The following is a 15,805-nucleotide window of genomic DNA, read 5'->3' on the forward strand; positions in this document are numbered from 1 at the left end:
AATGAAACCGTCATAATGTTGTAGAAAGCAATGTAAAGTAGCGAGTAAAACGTTTTCTAACGATAGAAGTGCGAAGGTTATGTTAGGTTGAGTTATGTTAGTTTAGGCTAGGTAGCGTCGTGAAACCACCAAAAAGGACGTCATCTAACGAGATAGTGTTGTTTTATTGCATGTACGAAACTGCAATAGGTGAAATGTTTGAAAGCACACAAAACGGCATGAACAAGCCAGATACTGCGTGTTGTACCGTTACAAGTGCGAAACTGCTGTATTGTGATATTCTCGTTAAAGCGCATGCAAGCATCGTGAAACCTTAAAGAACGATGTCATTTAGCGAGATACAGCGTTCTGTACTGCAACCGTCGTAAAACCGCATTAAACAATGTCACTTAGTGAGGTGCAGTGTTTTTCACCATTACAAGTCGGGAACTGCGATATCTAATGTGAAAGCGCATGAAACCGTCGTAATGTTGTAGAGAGCATTGTAATGTAGCGAGTAAAACGTCTTCTAACGGTAGAAGTGTGAAGGTTATGTTAGGTTGAGTTATGTTAATTTAAGCTAGGTTGCGTCGTGAAACCACCAAAAAGGACGTCATCTAACGAGATAGTGTTGTTTTATTGCATGTACAAAACTGCAATAGGTGAAATGTTGTGAAAGCACACAAAACGGCATGAACAAGCCAGATACTGCTTGTTGTACCGTTACAAGTGCGAAACTGCTGTATTGTGATGTTCTCGTTAAAGTGCATGCAAGCATCGTGAAACCTAAACGAACGATGTCATTTAGTGAGATACAGCATTCTGTACTGCAATAAGTTGGTGAAAAACTGTGAGGTTATGCAAACATCGTAATTATGAACGAAACAGTGTAATAGAGCGTTTTTAGATCCAAGTGCGAATGTTAGGTTAGGTTAAGATATGAACCGTCGTAAAACCGCATTAAACAATGTCACTTAGTGAGATGCAGTGTTTTTCACCATTACAAGTCGGGAACTGCGATATCTTATCTTAAATCGCATGAAACCGTCGTAATGTTGTAGAAAGCATTGTAAAGTAGCGAGTAAAACATTTTCTAACGATAGAAGTGCGAAGATTATGTTAGGTTGAGTTAGTTTAAGCTAGGTAGCGTCGTGAAACCACCAAATACGACGTCGTCTAACGAGATAGTGTTGTTTTATTGCGACTACGAAACTGCGATAGGTGGAATATTGTGAAAGGACACAAAACGGCATTAACTAGCCAGGTACTGCGTGTTGTACCGTTACAAGTGCGAAACTGCTATATTGTGATATTCTCGTTAAAGCGCATGCAAGCATCGTGAAACCTTAAAGAACGATGTCATTTAGCGAGATACAGCGTTCTGTAATGTAATAAGTTGGTGAAAAACTGTGAAGTCATGCAAATATCTTAAATGTGAACGAAACAGTGTAATAGAGCGTTTTAGATACAAGTGCGAATGTTGTTAGGTTGGGTTAAGATATGAACCGTCGTAAAACCGCATTAAACAATGTCACTTAGTGAGATGCAGTGCTTTTCACCATTACAAGTTGGGAGCTGCGATGTCTAATGTGAAAGCGCTTGAAACCGTCGTAATGTTGTAGAAAGGAATGTAAAGTAGCGAGTAAAACGTTTTCTAACGATAGAAGTGCGAAGGTTATGTTAGTTTGAGTTAGTTTAAGCTAGGTAGCGTCGTGAAACCACCAATAACGACGTCATCTAACGAGATGGTGTTGTTTTATTGCGACTACGAAACTGCGATAGGTGAAATATTGTGAAAGGACACAAAACGGCATGACCTAGCCAGGTACTGCATGTTGTACCGTTACAAGTGCAAAACTGCTATGGTGTGATATTCTCGTTAAAGCGCATGCAAGCATCGTGAAACCTTAAAGAATGATATAATAGGCAAGCCTGCTTTCTACTGGGCTGAACAATACACCGGGCAACGCAGATTTGTTGTGAAAAAAGTAGGGACAAATTTCCTTCTGCAATTACAGCATCGGGGACGTCTTGGTCACATTCAACGTTGATAAAAAGGCTGCTGCGGGGAGGCAGAGTAACAGATTCGGACCATACGCGTAGGGCAGCCTTCGATGAGCGGGCGTTTTCCGGTTCAGAATGAAATGGGTCCTCGAACGACACCTGCAAGTCTCGTAGGTCAATAATTACACCGTGTTCGCTAAGAAAGTCCAGCCCCAGAATGAGTGGACGGGAACACACAGGTAATACGAGGACAGACCCTGTGAACGTAGAACCACGGACTCGAACACGGGCTGTGCACATTCCAGTCGGCGTGACGAGGTGGCCCCCTGCCATGCGCAACGGCGGTCCTTGCCAAGGTGTAGTTACCTTCCTCGGTTTGGATGCCAGGGCGCTGCTCATAACCGAATAATCGGCGCCAGTGTCGACGAGGGCAGTGACGACGTGATTATTTACGAGTGCGGTGATGTCGGCGAAAACAGTCTTATGACTTTCGGAAACGACTGGAAAGTCAGAACGGTCTTCGTCGGGTCGTTGCGTCGAGGGAGGCTCTTTGACAGTTCGTTGGGACGCTGCTTTACCCCCAGCAGCCGCGGTTTCTAGTTTCCCCTGTGGGGACTCGGTGACCGGCCTCTGAAAGGAGCATAAGATGACGAGGGAATGCTAGGTGACGTGGAGCGGCGAGGTGATGGTGATCGTGATTGGGGGCGTTGACCAAGGCGAGGAGCTTGCTGGCCCGTAAGGTACGATTCGATGTCACGGGGACGCTCACCGTAACGCGGGCACCGAGCATCAGGGTGAAAGCCACGGAGACCAAGTTGGCGGTACTGGCAATAACGGTAGACGTGACCCGCTTCACCACAGTGGTAGCAGAGTAGACGGTTATCTGACGTACGCCACACGCTGGCCTTTATGGCGTTCTGCCGCGATCCAGACGGAAGATAAGTTGGTGCACTCGGAAACCTTGAGGCGGGTGGCGGAGTCGAAGAGGTGCCCTGGAATCGATGGCTAGCCTGGTCCATTGTCCCCATGGTGGGATCAGGGCCATGTGGTGCAGGAGATCGCAGAGCCGCCGCATAAGTCAGCACAGGGGCCTCAGGCCTTGTTGGCACGAGTGGGGTGACCATCTGTCGGATCTCATTTCGGATTAAGTCTGCGAGAGCACTTACGGGTGCTTGGGGTCCCGCTGCTTGGAGTTGGCGCAGCTCGTCCCGCACGACGCTTCTTATGAGCTCTGCGAGGGCATGCCTCTCGCTGTCAGCCCCGATAGAGCATGCAGCAGGGGTCACGTCGTAGTGTTCATACTGTGACAACCGATACTAGAGTGTACGCTCCATTGTGGTTGCCTCATTTATGAACTCTACCACAGTCGTCGGTGGATTGTGCACGAGTCCGGCGAAGAGCTGCTCTTTTACCCCACGCATTAAATGCCGCAACTTCTTTTCCTCGGACATTGCAGGGTCAGCACGCTTGAAGAGTCGAAGCATGTCCTCGACAAACATCGAAACTCTCTCGTTGGGTCGTTGGTTCCGAGACGAGATAGCCTGCTCCGCTCTCTCTTTCCTTTCAGTGCTGTGGTACGCATCGCAAAACTGTCGGCTGAACTCATTCCACGTCGCAAAGGAACCCTCTTGATTCTCATACCACGTTTTGGCAGAGTCTTCAAACGCAAGGTAAACTCTCCGCAGCTTGCGAGCTTCATCCCAATCATTGATGTTGGCAACTCGATCGAAGTGGTCAAGCCAGTCATCAACATCTTCATAAATGTCTCCATGAAATGAGCGTGGTGTTTGTGGCGCATGAAAAACATGCGGGAGAAAAGAATAGGCGTCGTTGGTTTGACTCGCCTGATTGGTAGTTGAAGTTGCCATCTCGTCTTGAGAGAGGGGACCGTATTCGGGGGATAGTCCTCGCAGGCGGCGACTGCTTCTGGCCGTGGGAGCTGTAGCTGTCTCCGAGTAGCTCGATGTGTCGGCTGAAAATCTGCAGCCGAGGTGCATTTACCCAGCACCTCCACCAGTGCCGTGAACGTAATAACAGACAACGATAAATCAGCGTCTTGCTTGCCATCAGACCAGGAAGCAAAAGCCCTTTTCTTTCTTCACTTCCAAGGGATTCCACCTACAGTTGATGGCTCATACCCATTACCTGTGAGATCTGTCACAGGTAATGGTTGCGTCATCTGCATATTTAATAAACATGGCATTATTATTAATGTTAATCGTGTCACTAATGTCGAGGTTGATGAACAAAGGTCCCAGAATGCTGCCCTGTGAAACACAACAAGGCAGTGGCAGATCTTGGGATCACGAGTTATTTATTTGGACAACTTGTCGCCGATGGGACAAGTATGACCGCAGTAAATTTAACCCACAACCACAAACACCATAAATTTCTAACTTTCTTAACAAGACCTCGTGATTCACCAAGTTAAAAGCCTTGGAAAAATCAACAAATAAACCAATTACTATTTTCTTGCTTTCAAATTCTTGTAAAATATATTCTTTCTGGTGGAGCAAAGCTAATTCTGTTGATCTGTCTTTCCGTGACCCAAACTTTTGGGTTGTTAATATATTGTAGTTCTCCAAAACATTTCAGAGCCTACAATGAAATAATTTATCAAAAGGTTTTCACAAATAGATAAAACAGACAGAAGGGTGGTAATTTCCTGATCCATTTCGATTCCCCTTTTTGTAGAGCACTGTTACCTTGACTATTTGCAGTTTTACTGGGAAAGCTGATGCAGTTATGCAGGTAATGAATATGTGTGCAAGAACTGGCGCTGTTATGTCTACAACAAATTTCACCGGTTTTATCTGGATTTCATCTATATCTCTACTGCTGCTGTTCTTTAAATTTGCAATTATTGAAATAACTTTCTGAACTGTGACTGGCGGCATAAATAAAGTGTTATCGTTTCTCATGTTCATATATTGACATTCATCTGTGGGACTAACTAAGGTACTCAAATTTGTAAATAAAATTGTTGAATGCATCCGCCAATTCCACCCCATTTAACTCTCTCCTTTCAACGCTAAGTTTGGATACACAGTTACGGTTTTTACCACGGTGGAGTAACACGTTTAATTTGTCCCAAAGTAGCTTGCTTGATGAAGTTTTTATATTTTTGAAAGACGAGAAGTACTCTTTTCGTGCGATCCACCGATTCTTAGATTAGTTTGTTTTGATTTTTTTTAATCGGTCAGGTCATCGAGATTGTGAGTTTTAAAAACTGTCTTAATAGCCTCTCCTTTGTTCTCATTTGTTGGTAGAGCTCGCGCGTTACCCACGGTTTTCTAAATTTTCTATTTATTTTTCGTGTTTTGACAGAAAAGTCAACTCCGCAAAAACTTTTAAATATATCTAAAAAGGCATTGTATGCAAGGTCAGCATCATCTAAATTGAGTATCGTGGACCAGTCAACCTGGAGCAGCTCCTTTGTAAATGCGTTAAAAGCCGTATCATTTATTGGTTGGTAGAAACTTTTCACAGGCGGGCTGTTTCTAGGTATACCAGCATTATTTAAACAAAAAAGAAACACAGAAAGGTGGTCACTAATGGAACATGACAAGGCACTAGCTTTAATCTGTCATAATAAAAAATTTGTTATGAATAGGTCTAACGCTGATTGACACTGAGTTGTTATTCGCGTTGGATCATTATTACATTTTGAAACCCATATGAAATTATTATATTTTTAAAATTAGCACTCTCTGGAGTAATCACTCCCATATCAATTGTGAGAGGTTAGTGTGGGCCCAGGCGCTCAACCGACAAGGAATAGGGCATATACAAAGACAGGACGTTTATACAAGTAGGACATAATTACATACATGAACTAAAACTGCATACATGCACTCCTAACTCGTGCCAGTCCCGTTCACCCTACAGGTTTAAAACACGTAGTCACGGTTCACGCGGCCCTGACACAGCGAATCTAGCTCGCGCGCCACTCGACGTCAACCACTCACGCCACTGTCGTCGAGATGGTCCGACATGTCGCCGCGTCTCCTGGATTTTGGAAGGTCCCGGATGTCCGTCGCACCACGGCCGTCGCTAGAACAGCTGCTCGCTGTGCGGTGGCTGGTCGGATCCGTGCTCGGCCACGCCCGAGAACACTCGATAGATCGGCCCAGCACGCCTCAGCTTCCCTGACACGTCAACCCACGTAGACGCTGACTCGCCAGCAGGTCTCGACCGTGACCACGAGCACCGTCGTCGCCTGGCGTAGCTCGTCACCCGAGGTCGTCTGCAGTCCAGTCGTGACAGGTTTCGCGCCGTAACGGGCTGGTAGCCGCCACGACCCTCGTTCTGCCACTGCTGCCCGACTGCTTCGGTCCGACTTACTTCTTCAACGTTCCGAAGAAATCTTTTTCACGCGCCCGCTCACGGGCGGCGCCGCCACGCACAACACACGCACTTTCGTCTTCCTCTATCTTCCAAGGTCCCGTTTTCATTAAAAAACGTCCCCGAATCGTCGCACAATGTTACAACCACCTGCAGCAATCAATTTGCACCTGCTGTCTACAACGTACGAAAAAAAAACAAGAACGTTCATAAAATTCAAAGAATGTAGGGATACAGGGATAAGGATGATCTCACCTGGAACCTAACATTGCATACCTAACAAGCAAAGCTAACAAATCACTCGGCGATCTCTGACGAAATTTTTCACGTGCACCACAATCACTCAAAATAATTCTCTATAAAGCACTTATCCGGCCTAAACTAGATTATGCAGCCTCTGTATGGGACCTCCGTTAGGATCAATTATTTATGTGGTAGAAAAATTCACAATTCCTCGAAATTCATTTCATCTAACTATAACAGGATCGCTAGCATCACTTTAATGAAAGTTCATCTAGAATTACCACCTCTAGCTTTACGACGTAAAATCGCGTGCCTCTCTCTCTCTTTCATAGGCTATGTCATCATCCCTTTTTACGTCACCAACATCTTTCGGCACCGCATCACATTTCATTTCGCATTGATCACTAACACAAACTTGGCATACCATCTTGTAGGTCCTCCTCTTTCTTCATTCATTTGTGCCACACACAAGTGATGAGTGGAATCACCTTCCTCCAGATGTTATCACTATCAAGGATACTAACAAATTTATGATAGCTGTATGTGATATCTTTCTCTAAGTTTTCTTTTTCTTTTAAACTATGCACCGCCATTTACACTTATATCATGCGTCTACGTTGATACACCGAATTTCGACTTTCGTTTATAGTTAACATGTCTTGTATTTTGTTTTGTTTTTTGTTCCGCTAAAATGTACTTGGGAATTGTTGTGAGTTCCTTTCCTGCATTTTATGTTGTGTTTTGTCTTGTGATCTTTTCCTGAACTATAACTCCAGTTTTCCGTATTTTTCCCTATCCCCTCTGCAATGCCACGGGCCCTGAGGGCATTTTAAAGAAATAAATAATAAATAAATATGTCCACATGGCATCTGGTAACATAATGAATAGAGTAATTTATGTGCGAATCATGTCAGCACTACGTAATCAGGTGACGTGATACTGAACGCATCTGCTAGTTCCCAGTCAATTTCTTTTTCAGTTAGTATAGCAACAACACCCCCGCGACCAAAAGGTTTGTTTAAGTAATGTGTGTTATAGCCTTCCATTCTGAAAATGTCACATTCGTTTGTGCTCCATTTTTCACTGAAGATGGTAACTGAAAAGTGAAAACGAAATTCACTGAAAGAGTCTTCTAAAGAAAATCTTTTCATTCCGGATAGACATGGCGTTTAGATGCACACATTTCAGCCCGTGTAATCTAAAATCAGATACCAGACCATTCAAGTCGTCTGGCGAATAGAACTCTGTTTATACATCTTCACAATCTTCCTCTATGATAACACTGGCCGAGGACATTATCTGGGCTTAAGACGATCAAGGTCCTCACGGCACTTAACGTGAATTGCACTCGCCCCATCAGACCTTCGCAAAAGAACTTTTCCATGCTTATACCATGCATGTTTAAACCCAGATGCTTTGGCCGAGCTTTTTGTTGTTAGAAGTAGCTCCCTGTTATGACAAGTCAGGTTCTCCTGGATGAACAAGCGCGGATCGGTATTTTTTTAGTTTGTTTCTTTTGTTCAGCCATGAATCCCTGACTGCCTGTCTCGTGAAGTGCATGGTTATTACTGGTATGTTATCTTTCTGTGCCAGCAGCCTGTGAACTGTGGCAATGTCCTGTTTGACCAAGTGAGGCGTTTCCAGAATGTCTGCAACTTGATTTAAAACTTTGTGAAAGTTTTCCCCTGACGCACGAGATATTTCATGAATTTATAAATTAAGCTGTCTGTTACGAAGCTCGAGATCGTTCACTTCTGACCGAAGGTGAGCCTGGACTGACTGGCTCTAATTATCCTTTTTTTCGAATTCTTGCACCTGTTTTCCGAGTATTTTGATTTAATTTTCTTGCTTGCCAATTATTTTTTTGAGTTCCTCAAAACTGGCACTCATGTGCTCGACAGACTGTTCGATTGTTTCCACTCCAGCCACAAAAGATAGCAGGCTTTCTAGCTTCTGGTATAGATACCAGAATATTTCTTATATCGGTGTCTATTTTAGTTTCATCACCACACCTATCAGTTTGTACAGAGCTCCGGCAGTTTTGGCACCGCCATGCGTTGTTTGCAGTTTCGGACTTTCCTTTGAATGACTTCTGTGCTATCCCAGCACATTTTCCACAATGATACTCGTGCGTACACTGAGAACAAGTCACACGACCCTCACTTCGATGAAGTACTTCATCACATGCACAACAGACATGGGACATCACTTGAACCCGTGTACAAGGTCACAGTGAACTCAGTATTGCGGTTTAAATGCAAACTTTGGCAGCGACAGCCGCAGCACAGACACCGTTGCATTAACTAGGAAATGCAAAAAAAAACCTAACCTGCACAATTGTGATAGCAATATAAGCGATGTTCGTAGGTCGCTGCCGCTGCTGCCAAATGGTTGCGTCCCACAATGCGTGTGAATTAATCCGCGTTCGATTCCTTCACTGGGCACGCAGGCACACTCGGAACCTGTGATGTTGATTGTCGTGGAGACTTCACGGGCAGCCGGGTTGAGACAGGCCTGCCTGCCCTGTCTGCCTGCCTGCCCGCCCACCCACCCACTTTCTTGTCTGTCCATCCGTCCGTCCACCTGTCTGCCTGCCTGCCTGCCTACCTGCCTGCCTGCCCGCCCACCCGCCCGCCCTCTCGCTTGTCTGTCCATCCGTCCGTCCGCCTGCCTGCCTGCCTGCCTACCTGCCTGCCTGCCTGCCTGTCTGTCTGTCTGTCTGTCTGTCTGTCTGTCTGTCTGTCTGTCTGTCTGTCTGTCTGTCTGTCTAGCCGCCTATAACTTTTAGCTCTCCTAGACGTTTAGATAATGGGATCTATACCAAACTTGGTATGGCATAACATGACTGTATGGCGAGCATAAGTGACTAGTCCTTACATGAAAGCATTACGTGTATCTCGCGATTGTCATGATTCACATGTCACGGCCTTGCAGCTCTCGCAGTGGTTACGTTCACATGACAAATTGAAGAACTGATGACATGACCGCATGGTGAACATAAGTGTCATACACGCCACACTCGTCATACGCTCGCGGTCGTTTCGCTAACTTTATATATCCCAGATTTACTATTACGTGACGTGAAAGAAAGATGAAGGTATATGACTACTGCAAACATGATAATCATGACATGCGTGTCGTGTAAGAACATGGCAACACACCATGCTCATGATGCGCTCGCGGTCGTGTCGCGAGCTTCACAAATACCAAATTTGGTATTACGCGACGTGAATGGATGACAAAGGTATATGACTGGTGCCAACATGATAATCATAACATGCGTGTCATATAAAACATGACTACGTGTTACGCTCCTAGTGTGCTCGCAACCATTTCGCTATTCAAATATACCAAATATGTTACGTGACGTGCTTGGATGACGAAGGTATATGACTGGTAAAAACGTGATACTAATGATATGCGTGTCATGTAGGAACATGACTGCATGCCACGCTTATGATGCGCTCGCGGTCATTTCGCTGTCTTCAAATACGCCCAACTTGGTATTACGGGACGTGAATGAATGGCGAAGATACGTGACTGGTGCTAACATGATAAATGAAAAGCGTTTCCCGTAAGAACATGACTACATGCCATGCTCATGATACGCTCTCGGCCGTTTGCGCTGGCTTCATATGTACCTAATTTGGAAGTAGGTGAGGCGAATGGACCACGAAAGTAAATGACACGCCCACACTTGGTAATCATGACATACGTGTCATGTAAAATTGCTAAGCCTGCACGGAAGCCACAGCATAGTGACAATGAAAGCTACAAGAGCGCCCTTTCAGAAATTTTTCTAAACGCAAATCGGGTAACTCCTGCAAGCACACTGGCTGGGTACCCACTACGGCATTAATAATAAAAACTTTAGGGTAGGAGGCCGGCATTCGCTATGCTACTCTTCATCACTCTTCTGAGAAGCGTGGTATCCGCTAAACTATTGCAAGAAATTTTGTGCCAATTGTCCATGCAGTGGCTGACGACGATGAGGAATTATGGCTGTATACTTGGTATGTGTCACAGTTAATAGGGAAACAAGAACACGTTTTTTGTAATCGGTTGGAGCATTAGACGGCCCACTCGTTATGTCGATCGCATTGTGCGACAACTGGTTGTTCTTTCGCTGTTTTAAAACGCTTTATAGGTCGTAATAATGCGATTGCTTTCCCGGCATTAAACCTGCCTAGGGCAAGTTTTCCAACAAGTCCCAAGCACCGGCGTAGCTCAGTGATAGAATACTGGGCTGGCACCCAGCGGACCCGGTTTCGAGCCCCACTGTGTCATTGGTGTAAGGTTTTTCGCTAATTTTGCGTGATGTGGCCTCGGACAGTGGCGGTGGCGGAAGCGCCGGCAGACAACTACGGCGCTGCGCGAGATCCAAGTTGTGATCTCATAACAGCTTTCGCCGTGAAACATGATTACGTGCTGTACTCATGGTGCATAGGTGACTGTTTTGCGCTAGCGGGTCTGTTGCTTTCACTGCCGGGAGATGTCGAGCAAAATCCTGGACCTATTACGGATGCAATGTTTAAGGAACTGCTAGAAACGCAAAAAACTATCTTGTCTAAAATTTCGCAAATGCAAGAGCAACAGGCCTCATCTGAGTCTGCTATGATTTAAGTTCAAAACAGATTATTAACAATTGAGAAAAAAATAGAGTGCATAGATAAAGTGGATGGTAGGCTGCTAAAGCTTGAGAATGCAGTCGATGGGAGCCATACAGAATTGAGTGCTCTGTGAAGTAGAGTTGACGACCTAGAAAACCGCTCGAGACGAAACAACCTTATTATTAGAGGCGTAAAAGAAGAAGGCCCTGAGAATGATGATGACTTACTGAAAAAAATAAATGACGATATATTTGGCTCCATTCTCAACCAGAAACTGAATTCTATAGAAAGAATACATAGACTGGGAAAGAAATTTCCTGGCAAAGACCGCCCTGTAATCCTTAGAGTGGCAGACTACCGAGACAAAGTAAAGATACCGAAAAATTGTTTCAAGCTAAAAGGCACTCATATTAACATTAGTGAGGACTACTCAAAACGTGTAACTGAGATACGGAGAAACTTGTGGGTCTCAAGTCTAGAAGAAAGAAAGAAAGAAAGGAGCGAAAGTTAGACTGGTTTATGACAAAGTTCTCATCAACAATGTTTTGTATACCTGGAGTGATGATGCCAAGGAGAAGATCAAGTGCAAAGCATCTGCTTAACCCAACCACCAATGACCTGAAAGACAAAAACAGGCCGACTTTAAGATCATCAACATAAATGCTCGCAGCGTACTGAACAAAAGTCACTTAATAGAAAGTGTAACCTTGGAACATGATCCTGACATATTGGCAATCACCGAGACATGGTTGCACAGTGATGTACATGATGTGGAAGTTACACCGCCAGGTTACGTCCTAATAAGGAAGGACCGAGGCGGGAGAGGAGGCGGGGTAGCACTTATGATTAAAAGAGACAAAGTATCAAACTTTGCCAGATACTTGTGATATTGAAGCCGTATGGGTAAAGATTCGATTAAATGATCACCCTGTGTACATTGGAGTTATGTACAGAACCCCCTGTTCTCCTGCTACGACTCTGACCGTCTTAAGATGTTTTATAGATTCTATTATGCACCAGGACGACAAAATAATTTTTATTGGTGATTTCAACTTACCAGGCATTCAATGGGATTCGCATGATATTATAGGAAACGAAGTAGCTCATTGTGAACATCTTTTGGACATTGCCTTTTGTTTTAACCTATGCGAAATTGTGTCTAGCTACACACGTGTTTTAAGGCTGTATTCTCTATTCTCGACCTTGTATTTGTATCTTCACTCCTGGAGGAAAATGTTAAAACAAGTGATGTAATCGAGGGCATATCAGATCATCAGATGGGTATGTTTTCCTTGGATATGGCGTCCGCTAGGTTGCACAAGGATTACAAAAATACAGTTCTGAACTTCGCAGCTGCTGATGACTTCTCTGTTTTAGAAAAACTTGAAAACTCTTTCGATACTTTTGTTCTCCAGCAAAATTCAAATGCATGTACAAATAGACTATGGGATTATTTCTCGCAGGTGGTCACTGAATGCATTCAATTCTATATTCCAACATGACAAGAAAGATAGCAAAGAAAAATCCTTGGATAATGCGTGACGTGATCCATACCAAAAGGCAACTGAAACAAAAACGGAAAGCTCACTCAAAGAATCCTTGCCCTGAAGGGAAGAAAACCATTCACACTATGAGCCAGGAATTGAGACGTATAGTTAAAAATTGCAGAGATAATTTTTATAATGTTAAACTAAAAAAGTTCTTGCACGAAGCACCCGAAAAGTTCTGGAGATACGTGAATCCAAACACAAAAACCCATCTTGATGCAGATAAAGAAAACTCACAAGCACGTGGTGAAAGTTTTAATGCCTTTTTTTCGTGAGTATTTACCCACGATGACAGACAAGTAACGACTTTCAATGAGGCTTCTGGCACACCTGCCATAGAAGGAATAACAATTAGTGAACAAGAAGTATTGAACCTGCTCCTTAAAATCGACAAAAAGAAAAGTTCAGGACCTGACGGAATACCAAATGAATTTTTATATAGGTACGCAGTTTGGGTCTTGAAGTACTTGACAATTATTTTCCAGTCCTCCGTAAGTAGTGGTTGCTTTCCCACTGCTTGAAAGGTTGGTGAGGTCATACCGATACACAAAGGTGTACCACTAACGACTGCAAAAATTTCCGTCCCATCTCGCTCACAAGCACTTGTTCAAATTTTCTCGAGCATATTGTCTCCAAGCATCTTTTGGCTTATCTAGAAGTTCACAACCTATTATACTCACAGCAACATGGATTTCGAAGAGGCCTATCTACTATTACTCAGCTCTTTGAACTTGTTCATGATCTCTCCTCTGAAATTAACTCACAAGGTCAGGTTGACATGATACTCATAGATTTTGCAAAAGCTTTTGATAAGGTGTCCCATGCTAAACTGTTGTTAAAAATAAACACTATCTTTAAAAACCCAAACCTAACGCAGTGGTTTTCCTCCTATTTCTCCAATCAAAAGCAGTATGTTCAAGTCAGCACGAAAAAATCTGCCCTTGTCAATGTTATTTCTGGAGTTCCCCAAGGCAGTGTCTTGGGCCCACTACTGTTCTTGATTTTTGTCAACGATTTACCTAAAGATATTACGCTCCCCATAAGGTTTTTTGCAGACGATTGCGTAATGTATAAAACAGCCAGGTCTCCTACCGATCAATCAGAACTAAATCTAAACCTCAAAAAATATACAAAACTGGTGCAACATTTGGCAGATGGATCTAAATGCCGGAAAAATAGTAACGATGACCGTAACTAGGAAAAAACGCATTCTAAATACGACGTACTTTAAAAACATTCATGAGCTTGGCAGAGCAGACCAACACAAATATTTGGGTTTATTAATAACTTCCGATATACAATGGAATTCGCATGTAGACTCCGTTTGTGCTAAGGCTAACAAAGCATTGTGGAGACTTCGGAGAAATCTGCACCCATGCTAGCCCGGAAATCAAATGCTTGGCTTACAAGGCTCTCGTACAGCCAATTATGGAGTACGCAAAGGTGGTATGGGATCCGTACACAACAAGTAATCGCACTAAGCTAGATAGAATACAAAGATTGACGTCACGTTTCATATTTAACAAATACCAGCGCTGCCACTCCCCAACTCAGCTTTGCAAGCTGGCCCACCTTGAACCACTAGAACAAAGGACAGAGTATGAAAGACCTAAATTACTCTTTTTAATCATTAAAGAACAAGTCAAAATAGACAAATCGAAGTATATGTATATAAAAACTGGGGAAACGTCAAGGCACCGGCATAACATGTACATCCCCCCTCCCAGATCACACAACGATTGTTTTAAGTTCAGTTGCTTTCCGCGGGCGATCAGTGAGTGGAACAGGCTGCCGAATTCCACTGTCTTACCGGAATGTGTACCTTCTTTCTTGAAGGGCCTAAAGGATGTCGTGTATAAAGATGTATAGTTTATATTTTGCTTATTCTATGTCCTCAGGAGAAGAGCGCTTTGGCTATTTCTTGTCATTCATTGTTATGTATAATAGAAGTTGTATAGGGAGTACCTATTTTTTTTACGTATATTGGTTTTTCCACCCCTGTTATAGCCCAAATGGGGCTGACAGTATAATAAAATAAATGAAACGAAATGAGTGTGCCCGCGGCCATTTCGCTAGCTCCACATATACCGAATTTGACGTTACGTGATGTGAGTGGATGACGAAGGTATATGACTGCGGCCAACATTATATTCATGATATGCATGTCATGTAAGAACATGGCTATATACCACGCTCACAATGCGTTCACAGCCGTTTCAATAGCTTCACGAATACCAAATTTGGTATTACGTGACGTGAATAGACGACGAGCTTATATGCGAAGCGCTAACATGAAAATCATGACACGGAAGCGATGTACGGCATAATTTACGCCCACTTCTTAACGCTGTGCTGATTTAAATGTGACAATTCAACCTTCTTCATTCGAGATGCGCATATCATCGATTCCTACTGTACGTGGGATTTATCAATTTTCTTTAAAGTTACCAGCCAAATAGATATTTCTTTGGTGAAAGGAGGAACATTGAAAGAATACACAGATCATCGCTTTTTTTTTGCAGTGTTCATACCTATAGCCGGTGTCCCGCTGACCGTAGGTTGTTCATTCTCGGGTTTTCCTCTTAAGCGAGCCAGTAGCCATAGGAAGCAGCTTATTAAGCCCACGCAGGACGAGTGTCGTATTCGGTAAGATCTCGGAAGCCATACTTTACGTTTTCACTGAATGCCGTGCCGTGGCATTGCAAAACAAATACGCTCACTGCCAAATTTCTGTTTTATGTCACATTTTGGAACTCTTTGTAGAAATGCGTAACAATTGAAGGTAGACTTAAAAAACAAAGGCAAAATAATACAGCTGTACAAGTAACGCTAAGCATAAAACACGTGATTGATCCCTCTTTTTACAATAGGAATCAATATAACACGAAGGTAGAACGTGCACTCGAAGAGGTAGTGAGCATTCATTGTGCGCTGTTTCGCCACATGGACGAAGGAATGTATGCTACAGTAACAAATAGCCATGTCACGTGAAAAACGGCAAGTATCTCGAAACTTGCAGTCGAACTTTAACCAGAAAGCAGCACGCACTAAATGTGCATAGAGATGTCATAGAGAGGA

The sequence above is a fragment of the Rhipicephalus microplus genome, chromosome 2, assembly GCF_043290135.1.
Source record: "Rhipicephalus microplus isolate Deutch F79 chromosome 2, USDA_Rmic, whole genome shotgun sequence".
Classification (NCBI taxonomy): Eukaryota; Metazoa; Arthropoda; class Arachnida; order Ixodida; family Ixodidae; genus Rhipicephalus; species Rhipicephalus microplus.